The sequence below is a fragment of the Balaenoptera acutorostrata genome, unplaced genomic scaffold (assembly GCF_949987535.1).
Source record: "Balaenoptera acutorostrata unplaced genomic scaffold, mBalAcu1.1 scaffold_1026, whole genome shotgun sequence".
Lineage (NCBI taxonomy): Eukaryota > Metazoa > Chordata > Mammalia > Artiodactyla > Balaenopteridae > Balaenoptera > Balaenoptera acutorostrata.
This window is the reverse complement of record NW_026645597.1, coordinates 17,733-40,278: the sequence shown is the minus strand read 5'-3', so window position 1 is coordinate 40,278 and position 22,546 is coordinate 17,733. Positions and strand designations below refer to the sequence as shown.

At 39.8% G+C, this 22,546-nt stretch overlaps 1 long non-coding RNA gene across 1 annotated transcript; it reads left to right on the top strand.

The window, feature by feature from the left end:
• The first annotated feature begins 4,124 nt into the window (after positions 1-4,124).
• LOC130706634 (uncharacterized) lies at positions 4,125-21,777 on the top strand. The gene is made up of 3 exons (XR_009006821.1): positions 4,125-5,499; positions 13,118-13,241; positions 20,225-21,777. It is a non-coding gene; the product is annotated as an uncharacterized LOC130706634 (long non-coding RNA).
• Positions 21,778-22,546: the final 769 nt, after the last annotated feature.

Genomic DNA, 22,546 nt, shown 5'->3' with positions numbered 1-22,546 from the left:
TCAGGGACCAGAGAATCAGGATTTCCTAGTTGAGCAAATGAGTGATGCCACTGATATTACTGAGATAATAAAACACGAGGTGGGACAGATTCAGATGGGCAGAGGAGGAAGGAATATGATAACTTAATTTTTTTCTTTTTTGTTGAGTTGTTGAAGTATTTGAAATAAAATCCCAAACATTATTTTCATTCCACCTCTACACACCTTAACATACATCTCTAAAAATATGGTCATTTTCTCATAAAACTATTACCACCTCTGAAGAAATTACCAATGATTCTTTTTTACCATCCAATAGTCCATATTAAAATATTGCTGATTATCATAAAGACATCTCTTTGACAGTGTATTTCTTGGAATCAGAATCCAAAAATGGTCCACACATGGCATGTTGTGGTTAACTCTTAAATATCTTCTAATCCTGAGTGGTTTTCCACACCATTGATTTGCTCTCCTGTAGGATGTTCTACAATCTAGATCTGTCTGTTTCCTCGTGGTGCTTTCTAACTTCTTCCTCTATGTCCTGAATTTCCTACAACTGAAAATGAGCATTAACGGCTTCTAATAAGAGTAATTTCTTACTAGTTTTGTATGTCACACTGAACACATCAGAGCACACAACGTCTGGCCATCCCATTTGTGGTAAAGCTAAAATCAATGACTAGCTTCTGGCATTATCAGCCTGGTTCCTTGGACATGCTGAGCTTGTACTTCCAGTGCGAGAGTAAACAGAGTGAGAGAGAATAGGACATAGGCCAGAGGACCAAGAAACATAAATATTAGAGAGGTGGTCAGAGGGCAAGAAGCCCACAAAGGAAACTGAGAGGGAGAATTGTAGGAGGCAAGTATCGCTGAGCTTTCAAGTAAGACAGAGACTGAAACGTGTCTGTTGGTTTTAGGAATAATTGACGGTTAATGACTTGTAGTGAGAGCAGTTTTAATGGATGGGTTAAGACGCAAGTCAGATTGCCATGGACTGGCTGTCAGTAGGGCTGGGAAGTGGAGGATGTGAAACGTAAATGACACTTTCAAGAGTTGGCCACAGGAAAAAGGAAAGAGAGGCACAACATGAGTGTAGGAAGTGTTGTTAATTATATTGCTGTTGCTTTAATGGGGAGACATATTCATGTTGAGGTGAGTACTTAGGAGCCATAAGAGGTTATTATTAATAAAGTGGAAAGTTCCAAAAATGTTACTGGCTGGAAGTTCTTTCTGCTTTGTTCATTAATTTCACTCCCCAGATATACTTTTCTAATCTTACACCATATTCTTTTTGGGAGTTGACCTGGTTTAGGAGCCACAGATTTTGAAATGTTATGGAATTTCTTTAAAGAGCTGCTGTTAGATGTAGGTGTTAGAAAGATTTTTGTCAGATTTTACATACGTGTTGTACTATATAATTGGACCCATGTGCATCATTTATGTGCCATTTTAATTTATGTTAACCCTGTGTGTCAAAAAAAAGATTTCGATAATTACAATATTATTATGGGATTCTCTTTGGATTCCACTCTGAAGGTGTTTTTATAATGTATTTGGGCGTAGCAGGTATAATTAATCATGAATACCATATGATTCCATTTATTTATTTATTTAACATCTTTATTGGAGTATAATTGCTTTACAATGGTGTGTTAGTTTCTGCTTTATAACAAAGTGAATCAGCTATACATATACATATATCCCCATATCTCCTCTCTCTTGCTTCTCCCTTCCACCCTCCCTATCCCACCCCTTTAGGAGGTCAAAAAGCACTGAGCTGATCTCCCTGTGCTATGTGCATGCTTCCCACTAGCTATCTATTTTACATTTGGTAGTGTATATATTTCCATGCCACTCTCTCATTTCGTCCCAGCTTATCCTTCCCCCTCCCCGTGTCCTCAAGTCCAGTCTCTACCTCTGTGTCTTTATTCCTGTCCTGCCCCTAGGTTCTTCAGAACCATTTTTTTTTTCTTTTTTAGATTCCATATATATGTGTTAGCATACGGTATTTCTTTTTCTCTTTCTGACTTACTTCACTCTGTATGACAGATCTAGGTCTATCCACCTCAATACAAAAAACTCAATGCCGTTTCTTTTTATGGCTGAGTAATATTCCATTGTATGTATGTGCCACATCTTCTTTATCCATTCATCTGTTGATGGACACTTAGGTTGCTTCCATGTCCTGGCTATTGTAAATAGAGCTGCAATGAACATTGTGGTACATGACTCTTGTTGAATTATGGTTTTCTCAGGGTATATGCCCAGTAGTGGGATTGCTGGGTCATATGGTAGTTCTGTTTTTAGTTTTTTAAGGAACCTCCATACTGTTCTCCACAGTGGCTGTATCAATTTACATTTCCACGAACAGTGCAACAGGGCACCCTTTTCTCCACACCCTCTCTAGCATTTATTGTTTGTAGATTTTTTTGATGATGGCCATTCTGACCGGTGTGAGGTGATACCTCACTGAAGTTTTGATTTGCATTTCTCTAATGATTAGTGATGTTGAGTATCCTTTCATGTGTTTGTTCGCAATTTGTATATCTTCTTTGGAGAAATGCCTATTTAGGTCTTCTGCCCATTTTTGGATTCAGTTGTTCGGTTTTTTTGATATTGAGCTGCATGAGCTGCTTGTAAATTGTGGAGATTAATCTTTTGTCAGTTGCTTCATTTGCAAATATTTTCTCTCATTCTGAGTGTTGTCTTTTCGTCTTGTTTATGTTTTCCTTTGCTGTGCAAAAGCTTTTAAGTTTCATTAGGTCCCATTTGGGTTTTTTTTTGTCTTTATTTCCATTTCTCTAGTAGATGGGTCAAAAAGGATCTTGCTGTGATTTATGTCAAAGAGTGTTCCGCCTATGTTTTCCTCTGAGAGTTTTATAGTGTCTGGCCTTACATTTAGGTCTTTAATCCATTTTGAGTTTACTTTTGTGTATGGTGTTAGGGAGTATTCTAATTTCATTCTTTTACATGTAGCTGTCCAGTTTTCCCAGCACCACTTATTGAAGAGGCCATCTTTTCTCCATTGTATATTCTTGTCTCCTCAAGTTTCAGATTGAAGAACTTTTAACAACTTTTTTATAAACTCCTTCAGCTTTTGTTTGTCTGTGAGAATTCTGTCTCTCCAATTCTAAAGGACAAGTTTGCTGGATACAGTATTCTTGGCAGTTTTTTTTCCTTTGCACACTTTGAATATATCATTCCTATCCCTTATGGGCTGCAATATTTTTTGCTGAAAAATCTGTTAATCTTATGAGGATTCCCATGTATTAAACAAGTGGCTTTTCTGTTCTTGCTTTTACGATTCTGTCTTTATCTTCTGAAAATTTCATTATAGTGTGTCTATGTGTAGATCTCTTTGGATTAATCTTCTTTGGAAGTTTTTGGGCTTCCTCGATCTGGGTATCTCTTTCTTTCCCCACATTAGGGAAGTTTTTAGCACTATTTCTTTGAATATGCTTTCTGCCCTTTCTTTCCTTCTCTTTCTTGAAGACCTGTAACGCATATATTGATCCACTTACTGGTGTCCCTTATGTGATCTTCACATTTTTCTGTTCTTCTTTCTTTTTGCTCTTTTGATTAGATGACTTCCACTGCCTTGTCTGATTCTTTCTTCCATTTGGCCTAGTCTGCTTGTGAAGCCCTGTATTGAATTTTTCGGTTCATTTATTCTTGAAATCTATGATTTCTGTTTCGTACTTCTTAATATTTTCTGTCTCTTTGTTGAAACTCACACTTTGTTCATGCTTTATTCTCCTGACGTCAGTAAGCATCTTTATTACGATTATTTTGAACTCCCTGTTGGGTAATTCACTTATATCCACTTCGTTAAGGTCAGCTCCTAGAGATCTGTTTATTTGTTTGAAACATCCCCGTTTCTTTACTTTCTTTGACTCTCTGTGTTGGTTTTTGTATAAAACAGCCACTTTTCCCAGTTTTGACAGATTGGCCTTGTGTAGGATATGAACCTCCTTAATCAGCCTGGCCTGGTTGTTGAAATCATTGTCTTTGTTCTTAGTGACTTCCAGTAGTTGAGGGTGTTCCAAGACCCATCAGTGTCCTCAAAGATGTGGTTAATGCCCATATGCCTGTGTAGGCTTCTGGACAACTGCCAGTTGCCTGCTGCTTTAACTCCCTGATGCAGGTGAATTGGAAGCCCAGTTATCAGGCAGGAGTTGGAAAAGTCAGAATATGACATATGCCGGGTAGCCCCTATGAAGAAGAATCCAGAGCTGGAAGAGTTTTTTCTTCCTCACTCTGTGCTGAGCCAAGGGAAATAGTTGCTCTGAATGCTTCTCTGTCCAAGTAAAACAGCCTTTGTTTTTAGTGGTCCCAGGGACTCATGAAGGCTGAGCCCTTTCAGCTCCCAGAGCTAGGTGAATTGGGGGCTAGTCCCTTAGGTGGCAGTTGAAAACTGGTGTGCTAGAGGTGTGGACAAGCTCCTTTCAGGAGAGAAGATAAAAATTTGGTCTTACTTGGAGCTGGGAGAGATAGCAGGGGACATGTCCACCAGGTTTACCAGGCTCACAAAAGGATCCCAGTGAGCTTCCACATGCTGACTAACTGGAAGCCAGAACCACAGGCAGCAGCTAGGAAAATATACAACTTCCTTCCAGGGAGAAACTGGGAGATGGGCATTATTTTGTCATCTCCCTCCATGCTGGGTCTGGGTGTATAGCTACAGGGAATCCTCATGCATCCATTTAAAAACTGCTTCTTTGTTTGCTATAGTACTGTGGTGCTCAGGAATGCAAGCCCAGTTGACTTTCAGAGGCAGGTTATTTTGGGGTCCATCCCTCAGGTGGCAGTTTTAAAAGTCAGGGTTCTAAATGTGTAGACAAGCTCCCTCCAGGGACATGCAGGAGATTTGGCTTTATTGTTGAAGGAAGCTGGGGGGAGAGAGCAGGGTAAGTACCCACTGGCTCTTTGGGGCTCTAGGCAGGATTCCAGTCAGCTGAAATGCAAGCTGATTAGAAGCTGGGCCCTCAGACAGTAGCTGGCAAAGTATGTAGTCCAACACCCTCCAGGAAGAAATTGGGAGATAAGCATTTGTGTGTGTTCCCTCTGCTCTGAGCTTGGGGAGATAGCCAGAGGGAGTGCTCAAGCACCTTGTAAAAACTGCTTATTTGTTTGCTCTAATACCATGGGACTTGTGAAGGGAAGCCCGTTTGGCTCTCAGAGCTAGATGATTTGGGGGCCCATCCCTCAGGCGGCAGCCTTAAAATTTGGGACATTAGAAATGTGGTGCAAACAGTGCGCTAATTGGGAAGAGGCTAGGAGTTGGTGGTTTCAGAAAGATTATAAGGCGCTGTTCTTGGGTGGGGTTTATAGTAAGAGTGTGTCTCATCCTTTCCTACACATTTCCTTGTGGGTATTTTCTCAGTTTCCCAATGTGTAGGAGTCACTAAAGTTAGTTTCTTGATATCTTTCAGAGGGAATTGATCTGTGTGTAGCTGTATATTCAGTGCATCCATGGAAGGAGGGAAATTCAGGAGTCTCTTCTGTGTCCATCTTGAGGTACCTGTTGATCTTTTCTAATAACCGACTCCTGGTTTCATTGACTGTCCATATTGTTTTTCTGTTTTGTTTATGTATGCTGTAATATTTATTCTTTTTCCCACCTGCTGGCCTTGGGTTAAGTTTTTTCTACTTCCTTAAGGAAGATGTTCGATTGTGGATATGAGATCTTTATTCTTTTTTAAATGTAAGCCTTTACAGGTATAAATTTCCCTCTCATCACTGCTTGTGCTCCATCCCGTAAGTTTTGGTATTTTGTATTTTTTTTCTTTGGTCTCAAGGTATTTTGTAGTTTCTCTTGTAATTTCTTCCTCGACCCATTGGTTGTTTAAAAGCGTGCTGTTTAATTTCCACATGTTTGTGAATTTTCGTTTCCCTTGTGTTACTGATTTCCACTTTTATTCCGTTGTGATAGAAAAAGATTCATTGTGTGATTGCAATAGTTTTAATTTTTATTAAGAATTGTTTTGTGGCCTAACATATGGCCTATTCTGGAAATGTTACATGTACACTTGAGAAAAATCTATAATTTACTGTCTTTGGGTAGAGAGCTGTGTATATATGTGTGTGTTAGGTCCATTTGGTTGATACTGTTGTTTAAGTCTTCTGTTTCCTTCCTGATCTTCTGTGTGGTTGTTCTCTCCCATTTCTGAATGAAGGCTATCAAAGTCTCCAACTCATTACTGTTTCTCCCTTCCATCAATGTTTGTTTCATCTGTTAAGGAGCTCTGTGTTTTAGTGTGGGTCTATTTGATTTCACCCTACAGTTCGTTTAACTTGTATTTTTATATCCAAGTATTTCACAGCTTGGGAAGTTTTTGTCCATTATTCCTTCAGACGAGGTTTCCGCTGTTTTCTCACTCTTTTTTCTTCCTGGATTCCCATAATGTCTTCTTTTTTGGATTCCCATAATTCCATTAGGGTCTGTTCACGTCTCTTCATTCATTTTCCTTTTTGCTCTGAGAACTAATAATTTCAAGTGATTTGTCTTCAACTTTGCTGATGCCTTCCTCTGCCTGTTGCAGTCTGCTTTTGAACCCCTCTTGTGAAATATTCAATTTACACTTTTAGCTCCACATTTGCTTTTTTAAAATAAATTGTCTCTTTGTTGATATTCTCACTTTGTTGATATATCACCTTCCTGACTTCCTAGGCAGTTGTTTTCAAGAGTTCATCTAGCAACTCTGAAGCCTGTGTTTCTTTTTTTTTTTTTTAATTAATTTATTTATTTATGGTTGTGGTGGGTCTTCGTTTCTGTGCGAGGGCTTTCTCTAGTTGTGGCAAGTGGGGACCACTCTTCATCGCGGTGCGTGGGCCTCTCCTGTCGCGGAGCACAGGCTCCAGACGCGCAGGCTCAGTAATTGTGGCTCACGGGCCCAGCTGTTCTGCGGCATGTGGGATCTTCCCAGACCAGGGCTCGAACCCGTGTCCCCTGCATTAGCAGGCAGATTCTCAACCACTGCGCCACCATGGAAGCCCCTGAAGCCTGTGTTTCTTTAGTGTCACTTTCTAGAGATTTATTATGTTCCTTTGAATGGGCCACATTTCCCTGTTTTTTCTGTATTTTGTGAGTTTTTGTCAAAAATTGCATATTGAACAAAACAGCCACCTCTCCCAGCCTTGTAGACTGGATACTTGCAGAGGAAAACCTTCACTAATCAGCCTGGTGTAAAGGCTTCAGGTCGTCTCCGATCTTTTATGAGGATGTGCCTTCACTGGGCCTGTGTGTAAAGCCCAGCTTCAAGCCCCTAATTCTGCCACACACACAGCTGTTTTTAATTGTTTCATTTCTCCAAGAGCCTCACCCCTGGCTTCTTGGCCCTTAAATGTTCTGTTGTATTCCTCTGTCAATAATCTCTGCCCTCCAGGTGTGTGCAGGTCTACAGTTGCCATGAAGTTTTCATGGGCCATTGAATCCATCATTGCTTTCACAGCCACCAATCTGATATACAAAATATTCCACTATTCCTATCTCAGCTCTGAGTCATGTGAGACAGAAATCAGACTCTCAGACATTGCCTGGCATGCCACACATTGCAATCAAGTTGCACTCTTTTACTTTTCTCCCAATGGAGGACCAGTAATTGGGCAGCTTTCACTCTACTGCACCATATTGAGCCAGGAATGGGTTAGGATAAGAGTGAGCAAAAATGTCACGAAATTTGCTCTCATTTTGAGAGTGACTCTTTCTTTACTGGGCATTCACTTTGTTGCTTCAGATTACTGGCTGGTTTCTAGAGCTCCCACAAAGCTATTTGTATTCTATTGTTTAGTTCAGAGTTTTCATGGGGTTACATACCTGGAGCTTCCTATTCTGCCATCTTACCTATATCACTGCTGTCCTTCATTTTTGGAAGATGGTTTTACCAGATATAGAATTCTTGGTGAACAGTGTTTTTCTTTCAACACGTGAATATGAAATCCACCAGCCTTCTCCCTTGACGCTTTCAAAATTCTCTTTGTTGTTAGTTTTTGCAATTTTAATATAGTGTTTTTGTGTAGATCTCCTGTTGGAGTTCATTGAGTTTCTTGGATATGTACTTTCATGTATTTTATCATATTTGAGGAGTTTGGGACAATTATCTCTTCAAATATTTTCCCTGACTTTCTATCCCTTTCTCTCCATGTGGGATTCCTATTATGGATATGTTGTCATACTTGATGATGTCTTGTAGGTCTTTTACGTTCTGCTCGTTATTCTTCACTCTTTCCTCTTTCCACCCCTCAGAGTGGATAGTCTCAATCAGTTCTTCTTCAAATGTGCCAATTCTTTATTCTGCCTGCTTAAATCTGCTAATGAATCCCCCTAATGACTTTCTTATTTCAGTTGTGGCACTTTTCAACTCTAGAATATATATTTGATTCCTTTTTGTAATTTCTTTCTCTTTATTAGTATTCATCGCTTGGTGAGGCACCATTTTCCTGATTTCCTTTAGTTCTTTGTCCAAAATTTCATTTAGTTCTATGGGAATATTTAAGAGAGTGATTTAAAGTCTTTTTATGCCTGGACAATGTGTATATGTGTATGTCCACATTGTGTGGACAATGTGTATGTATATATACACACACACACAGACACATATATATAAATATATATATATATATGTATATATACATTTTTTTCCTCATTCATGGATCATACTTTGTTGTTTATTTTCATACCTCATAACTCTTTGTTGAAAATTTATATGTTAAATAACATAAAGTAGAAATTCCGGAAATCAGATTCTCCCTTCCCATCAGGATTTTCTGTTACAGCTGTTTGTTGCTGTTGGTGGTGGTGATGGTGGTGGTGGTGGTATTGCTCCTGTTTGTTGAAATCTAGATTGCATTTGGGAAGATGTAATGGTTGTTACAGGTTGGAAGGAAGCTTTATGATATGAGAAGCCTATACCATTTTTTTGTGACTTTATTTTAAATTAATATAAAATGGTGTTGGTTTTTTTTGGATGTACTTTTATGTTCCATGCTACTAACGTTTAGGATTCAAACATTTGACAAAAGTGTATTTAGGACTTTTCATAAGTATTTGATTGAGAGTATTCAGTGGTGATATTTTGTTTCTTGTATATACATGGGTCTCTTTCTGGGCTCTCTATTTTGTTCCGTTGGTCTATATGTTTGTATTTAACCCAGTACTATTCTGTTTTAATTACTGTAGCTTGGTAATATGTTTTGAAAGCAGGAAGTGTGATCCCTTGAGCTTTATTCTTCGAAAGATTGTTTTGGCTATTTGGGCTCTTTTGTGGTTCCCTATGAATTTTTGGATTGCTTTTTCTATTTCTGTATTGAACACCATTGGGATTTTAATAGGGACTTCATTGAATCTGTGGACCACTATGGTAGTATGTACATTCTAAAAATAGTAACCATGAACATGGGATGTCTTTCCATATTATCAGTGTCTTCTTTAATTTTCCTCATCATTGTTTACACTTTTCAGTGTACAGGTCTTTCACCTCTAGTTAAGTTTACTTCTAAGTATTGTATTCTTTGTACTGAAGTTGATAATGGGTTTGTTTTCTTAATTTACTTTTCAGATTTTCAGTAATCTTAGTTGTAATTTTTTCCCTTTCATTACTTTAAATATGTCCTGCCACTCTCTTCTGGCTTGCAGAGTTTCTGCTGAAAGATCAGCTGTTAACCTTATGGGGATTCCCTTGTATGTTATTTGTTGCTTTTCCCTTGCTGCTTTTAATATATTTTCTTTGTATTTAGTTTTTGTTAGTTTGATTAATACGTGTCTCAGCATGTTTCTCCTTGGGTTTATCCTGTATGGGACTCTCTGCACTTCCTTGCCTTGATTGACTCTTTCCTTTCCCATGTTAGGGAAGTTTTCAACTATCATCTCTTCAAATATTTTCTTCTGAAAATATTTCTTTTTCTTTTTCTCTTCTTTTTCTGGGACCTTTATAATTCGAATGTTGGTGCGTTTAATGTTGTCCCAGAGCTCTCTGAGACTATCCGCAATTCTTTTTATTCTTTTTTTTTTATTCTGCTCTGTGACAGATATTTCTACTATTTTATCTTCCAGGTCACTTATCCGTTCTTCTGCCTCAGTTATTCTGGTATTGATTCCTTCTAGAGAATTTTTAATTTCATTTATTGTGTTGTTCATCATTGTTTGCTCCTGAGTTCTTCTAGGTTCTTGTTAAACGTTTCTTGTATTTTCTCTATTCTATTTCCAAGATTTTGGATATCTTTACTATCATTACTCTGAATTGTTTTTCAGTTACACTGCCTATATCCTCTTCATTTTGTACTTTACGCTTTCATCTCCTGCATATTTCTCTGTCTTCTCATTTTGTTTAACTTACTGTGTTTAGGGTCTCCTTTTCACGGGCTGTAGATTCGTAGTTCCCATTGTTTTTGATGTCTGCCCCTAGTGGCTAAGGTTGGTTCAGTGGGTTGTGTAGGTTTCCTGGTGGAGGGGACTGGTGCCTGTGTTCTGGTGGATAAGGCTGGATCTTGTCTTTCTGGTGGGCAGGGCCACGTCTGGTGGTGTTTTGGGGTGTCTGTGAACTCAGTATGATTTTAGGCAGCCTCTCTCCTAATGGGTGGGGTTGTGTTCCTGTCTTGCTAGTTGTTTGGCATGGGGCGTCCAGCACTTGAGCTTGCCGGCCATTGGGTGGAGCTGGGTCTTAGAATTGAGACAGAAGCTCTGGGAGAGCTCTCGCTGATTTATATTACGTGGGTCTGGGAGGCCTCGGGTGGAGCAATGTCCTGAAATCGGCTCTCCCACCTCGGAGGCTTAGGCCTGACACCAGGCAGGAGCACCAAGACCCTGTCAGCCACATGGCTCAGAAGGAAAGGGAGAAAAAAAGAAAGAAAAAATAAATAAAATTAAGTAATTAAAATAAAAAATATATAAAAAGAATAAGAGAGCACCTGAATCAATAAACAAATCCACCAATGATAACAAGCGCTAAAAACTAAACTAAGATAAATATAAAAATCAGAAACAAATCAGTCGCAGACAGCAAAACCCAAGTGTACAGTTGCTTCCAAAGTCCACCTCATCAATTTGGGACAATTTGTTGTCTATTCAGGTATACCACAAATGCAGGGTACATCAAGTTGATTGTGGGCATTTAATCTGGTGCTCCTGAGGCTGCATGGAGAAATTTCCCTTTCTCTTCTTTGTTTGCACAGCTCCTGGGGTTCAGCTTTGGTTTTGGTCCCATCTCCGCATGTAGATCACCCTCAGGCATCTGTTCCCCACCCAGACAGGAGGGGTTAAAGCAGCGGCTGATTAGGCCACTCTTGCTCACTCAGGCTGGTGGGAAGGAGGGGTATGGTAGTCATAACTGGAATGTGGGGTGAGCCTCTGGTAGCAGAGGCTGGCATGACATTGTACTAACCTGAGGCATGCCGTGTGTTCTCCCAGGGAAGTTGTCCCTGGATCAAGGGACTTTGGCAGTGGTGGGCTCCACAGGCTCTCAGGGTTGGGGGCGTGTGTTGATAGTGACCTGTGCTTGCACATAGGATTCTTGGTGGCAGCAGCATCAGTGTTAGCATTTCATGCCTGTCTCTGGGGTTCGAGCTGATAGCCACAGCTCGCTCCCGTCTCTGGAACTTGCTTAGGCAGTGCTCTGCCTTCTGTGGGCACACAGGGAAGGAACCTCTCTCCTCGTGCACCCCGAAACAATGGTCTCTTGCCTCTTCGGCAGGTCCAGACTTTTTTTCCTGTCTCCCTCCCAGCTAGCGGTGGTGCACCAGCCCCCTTCAGGCTGTGTTCACACAGCCAACCCCAGTCCTCTCCCTGGGATCTGACCTCTGAAGCTGGAGCCTCAGCTCCCAGCCCCCACCTGCCCTGGTGGGTGAGCAGACAAGCCTCTCAGGCTGGTGAGTGCTGGTCAGCACTGATCCACTGTGCGGGAATCTCTCCGCTTTGCCCTCAGCACCTCTGTTGCTGTGCTCTCCTCCGTGGCTCCGAAGTTTCCCCCGCCCATCCCCTGTCTCTGCCAGTGAAGGGGCTTCCTAGTGCGTGGAAACTTTTCCTCCTTCACAGCTCTCTCCCAGAGGTGCAGGTCCCGTCCCTATTCTTTTGTCTCTGTTTTTTCTTTTTTCTTTTGCTCTACCCAGGTATCTGGGGATTTTCTTGCCTTTTGGGAAATCTGAGGTCTTCTGCCAGCGTTCAGTAGATGTTCTGTAGGAGTTGTTCCACGTGTAGATGTAGTTTTGATATATTTGTGGGTAGGAAGTTGATCTCCACCTCTTACTCCTCCGCCATCTTGAAGGTCCCCCCCGATCTTGGCTTCTTTGTACAAACAATTTTTTTTCCTCCAGCTGCTTTTAATATTTTATATTTATCACTGGTTTTGATCAATTTGTTTGTGATGTGCCTTAGTGTAGCTTTATGTTTCTTATACTTGAGATCACTAAGCTTCATGGATGTATGGATTTACAGTTTGAAAAACTTTCACTCATTATTTCTTTCAATTTTCTCCCCTACTCCCTCACACTCCTGTAAGAACTCCAATTACATATTTATCTGACCACTTGAAATTGTTGTACCATTTGCTGTTCATTGCTAATTTTTCCTCTGTTTTTTTCCTGTCTTTTCTGTAGAAATGTATAATGTGCTGTTTAATCCCATCCATTTTATTTTTTATATCAAGCATTGTAGTTTTTATCTACATCTAGAAGTTCAATTTGAATCTTTTGTTTTATCTCTCATGCTTGTACTTAACTTTTTGAATCTATGGAATACAGGGATAATGACTGTATGGAATACAGTGCTAATGACTGTATTAATACCCTTCTAACACCTGTGTCAGATTAGCAACAATTTAAAAAAAAATTTTTTTCCAGACATGCCATGTGGCTTGTGGGATTTTAGTTCCTGACCAGGGATCGAACCCAGGTCCTCCGCAGGGAGAGCATGGAGTCCCAACAACTGGTCTACCAGGGAATTCCCAGATTAGCAACAGTTTTAACCGATTTATTTTGTTCCTCATGGGTCCCATTTTCTTGTTAAATCTGGTCATTTTTAACTGGATTCCAGACTTGCTGGGTGGTGGATATTTTGTAGACATATAAATATTCTTGAGCTTGGTTCTGAGATGTATTTCTGTCATTTGTAACCTGTTTGATCTTTTTGTGTTTTGCCATTAAGATTCGTTAAGTGAGATGAGAGGAAGGCTCATCTTTGGTCTATCTTATACTGAACCAAGGGCCAGCCATGACCAAGCACCTCCACCTAAGGGAGCAGCACCCATTTCGTCAGGACTTTCTGCCAGGTAGGGACATACTCCCTTGCTCTCTTGCTGTGACTCCATCTAATAGGCTCCCCACACCAACCCTGAACACAAACCCAAGAGCAGAGTAGAGGGATTTTTATTTCTTTTTCCCTGCTGTCAATCCGGCATCTGGAAGACCAGGTGTCACACGACAGGTTATAAGAATTACAAAGAATAAATAATAAATACACAGAAAAGATATTTTATATATATTATGTATATAGTATATGATTATATATACTTTATCTCTATTATTAATCTTTATGTTAAAGTCTATTATGACTTATTTAATATAGCTCCACCAGACTTTTTGTGCTCATTATGTTTAATTCATTATAAGGTGTATAGGTTTGCTAGGTCTGCCATAACAACAAAGTGTAGACTGGGTGTTTAAGCAAGAGAAATGTATTTTCTTACAGTTTGAGAGGCTAGAAGTTCATAATCAAGGTGTCAGTAAATTGGTTTCTTCTGTGGCATCTCTGCTTGGCTTGCAGATGGTCTCAAGCCAAGGAGAGATGAAATATATTTGACATATAACATTGAAATATATTTGACATATTTTAATTGAAATATATTTCAATTTTAATTGAAATATATGACATATAATATTGTGTAAATTTAAGGTGTAAAACATGTTGATTTGGTAGATTTAGGTATCGTAATATGATTGCCATTGTAGTGACAATTAGCACCTTGATCATGTCATGTAATTATCATTTCTTTTTGGTGATTGTGATAATTAAGATCTAGTCTTTTAGCAAGTTTGATGACTATAATACAATACTGTTGTTTATATTCACTATATCGTGCTTTAGATCTCTGGGACTTTTTTAGTGTTGCCCTCTTATTGTGTCTTCATATGGTCTTTCTTCTGTATGTATGCATTCCTTGTGTCTCCTTGTGTAGCCAAAGCTTCTTATAAGAACACCAGGTAGAATGGATTAGAGCTTACCTTCACAGCCTCATTTTAATGTAATTACTTCTTGGAAGGCTCTAACTCTGAATATAGTTACATTCTAAGGTACTCAGGGTTAGGGCTTCAACATATTGATTTGAGGGGTTGGGCACAATTCAGCCCATAATAGAAGTACAAATAATGATAAATGTTGAAAATCAGTGGCTTGTCATTATGTGCATGAATATCCAAGATCATTAACATTAAAACTAGTTGAAAAAATAAATCAGAGAATAAAGCAAAAAACATTGTTACTATATCAAAACCAACAACTTTCCCATGTGCAAATAAATACATATTATACCATATGTGAAAATGTTTCATTTACTATAAGAATCCAATTGAAAGAACTGAATCAATGTTTGCCTATATGTATATCTATATATAGAAAACTATTAAACTACATAAGGGATCTAAAGGAGAGTGAGATATACAGTGGCCAGAAGTATATTATTGGCAGACTGGATAATGTCATTATTTTACCATTGTAACAATATTATGTCTCACTTCAATTCATAAGTATGATGCTAATCAGAACCTCAGCATGATTATTTTTAGAGATTTGGCCCTAGAAAGTTATACTGTTTCTCTTGATGAAGAGCTTGTGAGAATAGCTAGGGAAATTCTGAAAATTGAGTCAAAAGATATGATTATCATAGTTAAATCTATAAGAAAGCTAAAGTAATGAACACATTGTGTAAATGGTGCATTGATAGATAGACCAAGGGAACAACAACAACAAAACTCTATCAATAGATCCAAATATATAATGGAATTTTATATGTAATATAAGTTGGTTTTCAGAATAATACAAAGGACTCTGGTCTCAGAACCTATTTGTATAAAAAATTTGGAACTTGTAACTCTCACACATACAGTAAGAAAATGCCCAGTGGAAATATGTAGATGTAAATCATCTATTCGATTAGCCTCTGTAATAACTATTTATCAAAGAACAGTGAAATCCTGTATTGGAATAGGGATGAGGGGAGTGGAACTCTCATGTAATGTGACCCAAATGCCCTTCTTGACCAAACTTCAGTCAGGTTCCTCTAAACCCTCTTTTAGACTAAGCCTTGACCTTAGCATTCCATATCCATCCCATCCTTGACAGGGGTACACAGTCCAGTTTTAGCAAGAATCCTGCTAAGTCAGTTTAGATAGAATCTTCATCCTTGAGCCTCATCCCTCACCTTTGACATCTAAGCACTTGGCCTCTCTTTAGCAAGAATCTCGTTAGGTCAGGTTAGTAAGAATCCCTTTACTTTTGAAGTCTCCTTCTAGTCATTTTCCATCCACATATTCCCTCACTTTGCTCATCAGCTATAAGTCCCCAGCTTTCTTTGCTGTATTTGGAGTTAAGTCTGATCTCTCTGCCCTGTTGTAATTTTCTTGAAAAAAGTCTTACTGTTTTACTAAGTGTCAGAAAGGCTTTTTCTTTCACAAATCCTAGTGGGAGTATAAATTAGCATAGCTTCTTTGATGGCCTATTGTTAACATCTACCAACTTTTACGTATCTATTTTAATTTAGCAATTGTATATTTTGGAATTTGTATTGCAGAAATAATGCAAATATGCAAAGAAGTATAGACACAAATATTTACTGCATATTTACAATAATGAAATTTGGAAACAAACTAAACATCCATGTAAAAGGTTTTTATTAAGTAAATCATATACCCCTCCAATAAAATATCATGCAGCCAAGAAAAAGTATGATGTATGTATGGTCAGGCCACTCAAAATGCCTGTTCTCTTGCTCTTTGTACATCTCCTGCTTGACCAGTGCTTGCTTCACCTACACCCTACTCAGAAGAGTAACCTTCCTGCATACTTGCCCCATGCCCCAGCCAATGACTGTTCTAGCTTTAGAGCAGAACATCGCCACGCTGATAGCTTATCAAAGGGACGGTGAGAATCATGTAGCTCTGTTGGTTTCCCTGGTAACTGATGAACCAATCTGAGGTCAATTCCCCCTATAACTGGTATCTTCCCCCCAACCCCTGCTAGGGAAGACTACTGCCACGTCCTTCCTGTGGTCTGCTGCACAGGGTGGGATGTCACTCAAGGACCACACTTCAGACATGTAAGATCCTCCATCCATTAAATCGTTGATGTCTCTGTCGCTGATTTTGGGCTCTTTTTTCATTCTTTCAAGCCTCTGTGTTGCAGCCCAACTATGTAGTTTTAAATAATTTGACTTGATAATATGACTACACTTTAATTGAGTCAAAATGAGTTGTAAATAAGTGGAAAAAAGAAAAGCTCCTATTTGAAAAATGTATTTGTGTAGTGGACTGCACTGAATAAAGTTGAGGCTAATGAACATTGGTTCCATTTGGGAAGGAGATGCAGAGTGGAAATTTCCTCCAATAATCCCATCAAGCACTATGCTTTTGATTAAACTGACCCTGTGTTTTTGTATAATTTAAAACAAAATGTTGAAATATATTTATATACAATAAAGAACACAGAAAATATTCCATCAAGTGTTGAAGGAATAATGATTTTTCAACAGCCTTGCTCAGGTCAGGATTGGAGGTGTATGAACAAAAAATTTGCAAACAATATTGAGTATTTTGCTAGGCCTATGTCATGAGGAGGGCCATCTGGTTTGCATAAAACAAACATGGTATGGCTGTCAGTTCATTATACTTTCATATTTACCTTTAACGTTAGGAGTTCATGGATTTTTACATAGGAAATGATTGCCAAATGCCAGTTTATGTACCTGATGCACAGTGAGGCCAAACAAACAAAATCGTCGAAGTTTGGAGCAGGTAAAGATTTATTGCAAAGACCAAGCAAGGAGAACTGGTGGCTCGTGCTCAAAAGACCTGAACTCCTGGATGATTTTTGTGGAAGAGTTTTTATAGTAAAAATTTGGGGCGAAGCCTGTAGGATGTGTGACTTTTGTTGGTAATGAGGTGACTGGGTGGTGTTTAGGAATATTGTACTCAATCTGAAGTTACCATCCTCCAGCAGAGTGGGAGTTTTAGATCCTGCACATATTGTTATGCATAACAAGACACATACATAGATATTGCTATGTATATCCCTTGAGGAGGAAACAGGTCCCCGTTTTATAGCTACCCTATTGTTTTTGACTGCCCCTCCTTTGTTTCTGTATTTTCTCTTCTTCCTTATTAGTAACTGTCTGAATCTGTCCTTTGCAACTCAGCGACAACAGTCTAGGAGCTGAAACCTTTTTCCTCCAAAGAAGCAGAGGACAGGGAAAGGCTTTTGTATCCAGAAAGGCCCTGCAGCATCCTGCTTGGTTTGAAAATTGCAATAAATGAAAAAAGAAGTCTGTTCCATTATGACTAAACCAGTGAACTCACTCTTGAGAAAATATGCTATTTGTCCTTCACAAAGGATGCCCCCTTGATGCCAAGTAGGTTAATTAATGCAGAGACGGAAAATTCTATGCCATTAGGAGGATATTTTCTCGGGACTATCAGGATCTAGCAATTTGGAGAATATGATTTCAGCTACGAGCTTTCCTAGTTTTGCCCTGGGACCCAGGTATACAGATGGCCTAAGAGCCACAGTGTGGACATGATCTTGGAGAGGCAGCAGTGAGTGGTGGCATGAAGTGAGATCTTAATTCCCTGCCCAGGAATTGAACCTGGGCAGCCTGGATGAAAACCAGGAATCCTAGCCACCACACCCCCGGCTCTTGCCCCCAGTGAAAAATGCATTGCTCACGGAGGCAAAAACTGTAAAAACAGGTACAAAGTTTATTATTAGAGACATAGCACACAGAGAAACAGTTTGTTTAGTTAAGACAGAAGCAAGGCAGAGATGCACATCTGGATAGAGAGGGTGTGGGCGTCCCCCCTAATGAGGAGAAGCGCAGTAAAAAGGTGGTTAAATCATTTATACAGGGCAGTTCTTCTGGGTCTTTGTGTACCTTTGGCCAATTATCTGGTTTCTTCTTCTACACCTGACCTGCCCTAGGACCCTCCCCCATATGCCTGTGCAACTTTTTTCCAAGATGGATTTCAGCCCAGAGGCCTATGCGACGGCCTTAGCATCACACATTCTGGGGTGGTGTGCCCTCCTTTTTGACCCCCAAGGAACCTTTCTGCACATGTGCAGTGTCTCCCTTGCCCCAAGGATGGGAAATATATGACCTCTTGATCCTTGACTCAAACAAGGGTTAGCCCCTCTCTATTCCTGCCATGACTGTTATCTTAAGGTGTTCACGGGAGACAAAGCCTGGGTATTTACCCTGTTTCTGCAGTTACTTCCATTTCAGAGAGCAAACAGGAGGCTGATTTTAAATGTCTAAACTGAAGCCCATCTATCTCCTGTCTCAGCAAATGTAAACAGGAGACTAAGTTGTAAGTGTCGGAAGCCCACTTTTTCCTGCCCCATGAAATGTAAACGGGAGGTTAGTTGTGAATGCCTGGCTTGGGGCCCCTCTATCTCCTGCCTCAGACACACACCCAGTCAGGGGTCTCAGGGCACCCAGGACCCTGGGATAAGCATTTCCCCCCGTATTTCTACTCTGAAGTACTAAATTGATTGCTTGGCTCACAGTCAACCCAGGGTGCAGGGGGCCAAGGGAAATGTAGTCTTTCTCCCTCTTACTGTCTTCCTGGTCTTTCGCGGCTTCCTCTGCGCATGTGCAACGTAGGGCCCGCCTCACCCCTTCCGCTTTCATGCGCCTCGAGGTGAGAAGAACCTGGAGCTTTGGTCGTGGCAGGTGCAGGGCTTGCGTGGCCTGAAGCTTCGCTGAGAGCGGCGTTCTTGTGGCGGGGGCAGAAGCGGGACGTCGCGGGACGTCTCGGGCCGTCCTCTGGCCCAGGCGGGACTGCAGTGCCCGGGTCTGGCCTGGACCTCCGCCCTGGGAAGGTGGGTGGGGCGATCCCGGTTCGGGCCTTGTGGTCTCGGGGGCCGGTGGAGCTGAGACCCGTTAGGAGAGGGGACGGTGCGTGTGGGGACGGAATGCCCGGCCCCGCCCGCATCTGACGGGGGGACGCCGGGGCGGACAGTGGGAGGGAAAGCGCGGTGGTCACGCTGGCCGTGAGCGGGCCAGAAAGCGCGGGCGGAGGGTGTGCTGGGCAGCCCTGCTCTGGAGCGGGAGAGACCCGGTCAGTTACAGCCGTGTCACCTGTACTGTGGGCGGGAGAAGTAACCTGGGGGCGAGTCAGGTCTGCAAAGGAGGCTATGAATAATGCCTGCTTCATGGCGTTGTTCTGAGAAATCTGTATGGGTCGTTTGGAAAAAGAGCCAAGTGCCAGGTACTAACCGTCGAAAAAGTGATAATGTTGTTATTTAGAAGGCACTTTGTTCTTTTCATTGGGTGGTTTACATAAGCCTCCCAATTATCTCGTGATAACGGTATGAGCATCTGCATTAGACACACGTTAAGCAAAAAGCAAATCTGAGTCTCAGGTTGGTGAGGTGGTCCTGAGTTTGAGAGGGCCGGTGACTTCTCCAGGCTTAACCGGATTGTGACAGAGCCAGGAGTCGAACAGTCGTTCATACTGTTCAGTCAATCAAAAGAAACTTATCAAGAGTCCCTTTTGAGAAACTTCAGCCCACTAGAAAGTAGTAAGTTTTAACACTTTGCCATAAAGCACCGCATCCTTTTTATTGGGCAGTCTGTGGATTCTCTAACTCAAGGGGTAAACAGTTTTGCTAGGAAAATAGATAAAGGATGCAGCCTGTGTCTCTTTTTTTTACTGTTAATTTTAATGAAGTAGTGTCATCCTTTGCTGTACTTCAATCATCTGTTTTTCCATTTTTGTTTGTATTTAATTAAATCAATTTAAATCAATAGACAAAATTATTTTTACCAAATGAGAGTGGTAGGTTTAAGCCCCGTGATCATTTCAAACTGGTAGATGGACAGATGGTGTTTCCACAGGATCTTTCCCTTGCCATTTCAAGGGCTGAAGGGATGCTGTAGGGAGGCTGCTTCTCAGCTGGGCTGCTGATGTGATTGGGAGGTGAATGAATGTAGGAACTGTAAAGCAGGCCAGGTGTCCTGACAGTGTCCTTTTTCTGTCCCCCCAGCTGAATCTTCAGTCCTCTGCACCTTCCTAAACGCTACAGAAGATGAACATATCTGAGGTCAGCTCTCTATTCATTTCCCACTTTGTGGTGTGATGGATTTAACTCTTGATTTCAGATTGCTCTCAGCCTGTTTTATACATTCTTTATCAATGTAAGTTATTTTCCTTTTAGGATTAGTTTGCTAAGATTTTACTTGAGTCAGGAATGTACACTCTTGAGTTATATTGAATAGCTTTTTGTATGTATTGTAGTAAAGGTATAGCTTATTTTCTTTAATCTGCAAATTTTCGAGGTAGCTGAAATGGATTTTAGAATGGTAACTTACTCTTGAATTCTTGTATGGATGCTACTTGCTAATGGGTTCTAGTTTTTTGGTTTTGATTTTACATACTAAATAGTGTGATTTGTAAATAAGCATATTTTTTTTATCTCTTTCTATCTCTGTGCACTTTAATTTCTTTTTCAGTCAGGCTGGGATTTAATGTGAAAGAATTCATTTATTCACTGCTAAGTATGATGTTAGTCATATGCCTTAAATAGCTTCTCATTGTCAGATCTTTTCTTTTCCTCCTATTCCTAGTGCTATAAAATTAGTGTCATTTCTTCCTTAAAAATTCACTCTAGAATTCACTACAGAAACAATGTGGACCTGAAGTTTACTTTGTCAGAATTTTTTTTTTTAAATAACAATTTTATTGAGGTACAATTCTTGTACCAAAAATTCACCCTTTTAATTTGTGCAGTGCAGTGCTTTTTTTAAAATATGTTCACAGAGATGTGGAATTATCACCACTCTTTAATTTTAGAATAATTTCATCACCCTCAAAAGAAACCCTGTACTCTTTAGTAGTCACTCTCCATTCCTGCTCCCAAGCTCCTAGGAACTACTAATCTACTCCGTGTCTTTAGAGATTTGCTTATTTTGGAGGTTTCCTATAAATGGAATCACAAAATATGTACCCTTTGGTGAATGGCTTCTTTCATTTAGCATGACCTTTTTAAGGTTCATCACTGTTGTAATACGCATCAGTAATCCAGTTCAGTTTCTGGCCAAGCTAATATTTAGTTGTATGGATATATCACATTTTGTTTATCAGTTTATCAGTTGATAGACATTTGTTGTTTCTGTTTTGACTGTTATGACTGTTTTGACTGTTATGAGCAGTTGTGTAAACATTTTTGTGTGTACCCAGTTTTCCAATCTACTTTGTATATACTTAGAATGGAATTACTGGGCGATAAGGTAACTGTTCAACAAATTTAGAAACTGCCAGAACAATTTTCCAAGGCAGTGGAACTATTTTACCACCCCATCAGCAATGAATGAGGGTTACAGTTTTCCCACAACTACCATTAGTCATTGTTATTGTCTGTCTTTTTTTTAAAAGCCCTCCTGGTGAATGTGAAGTGGGATTTTATTATGGTCATGATTTGCATCTCCCTAATGTTGAGCATCTTTTCGTGTTCTAATTTTTTATTGGCTGTTTGTATATATTCCTTGGAGAAATGTCTGTTCACATTCATTCTCCGTTAATAAATTGGGTTATTTGTCATTTCGTTGTTGACTTGTAAGATTTCTTATATGATTTGGGTACAAGCCTCTTTATCAGTTAAATTTTTGTAAATATTTTCTCCCATTTTGTGGGTTGCTTTCACTTTCTTCATGGAGTTCTTTGAAGCACAGAAATTTTTTATTTTGATAATATCCAGTTGGTCTATTTTTCTTTTGTTTGTTTTTGTCAAATCTAAGAAAACTTTGCCTAACCAGAAATCAAAAATATTTATTCCTCTGTTTTCCCTACATTTTTTACAATTTTAGTCTTTCCATTTAGGTCTGTTACTCATTTTGAGTTAATTTTTATAGATGGTGTGAGACAGAGGTACAACTTCATTCTTTTGCATGTGAATATTCAGGTGTTCCAAAACCATTTATTGAAAAGAGTATTATTTTTCTGATTGAATTGTGGCACCCTTGTTGAAATTCAATTGTCCATAAATGTAAGGGTTTATTTCTGGCCTCTCAATTGTATTCCATTGTACTTTTAAGGTTTTTTTATTCTTATGATGTCTGTTCTTATACCTTAGTAGCATAGTATGATATTGTGATTTATAAGAAAGACATATTTGGTCTTCATCCCTGTTCCTGGCACAGAGTTCCTAAAACCCTTGCAAATTCCTAAGTAATAAGAGAGATTAAGTTGTCTTTTGTTATTCATAACAAGCCACTTCAACCATGCTTGAATTCATGTTAATGAGGAGACCTTTGGAACCCCCCCTGAGGATGTAGGCTTGTTGCCAGGGATACCAATTAAGTCATTAGAG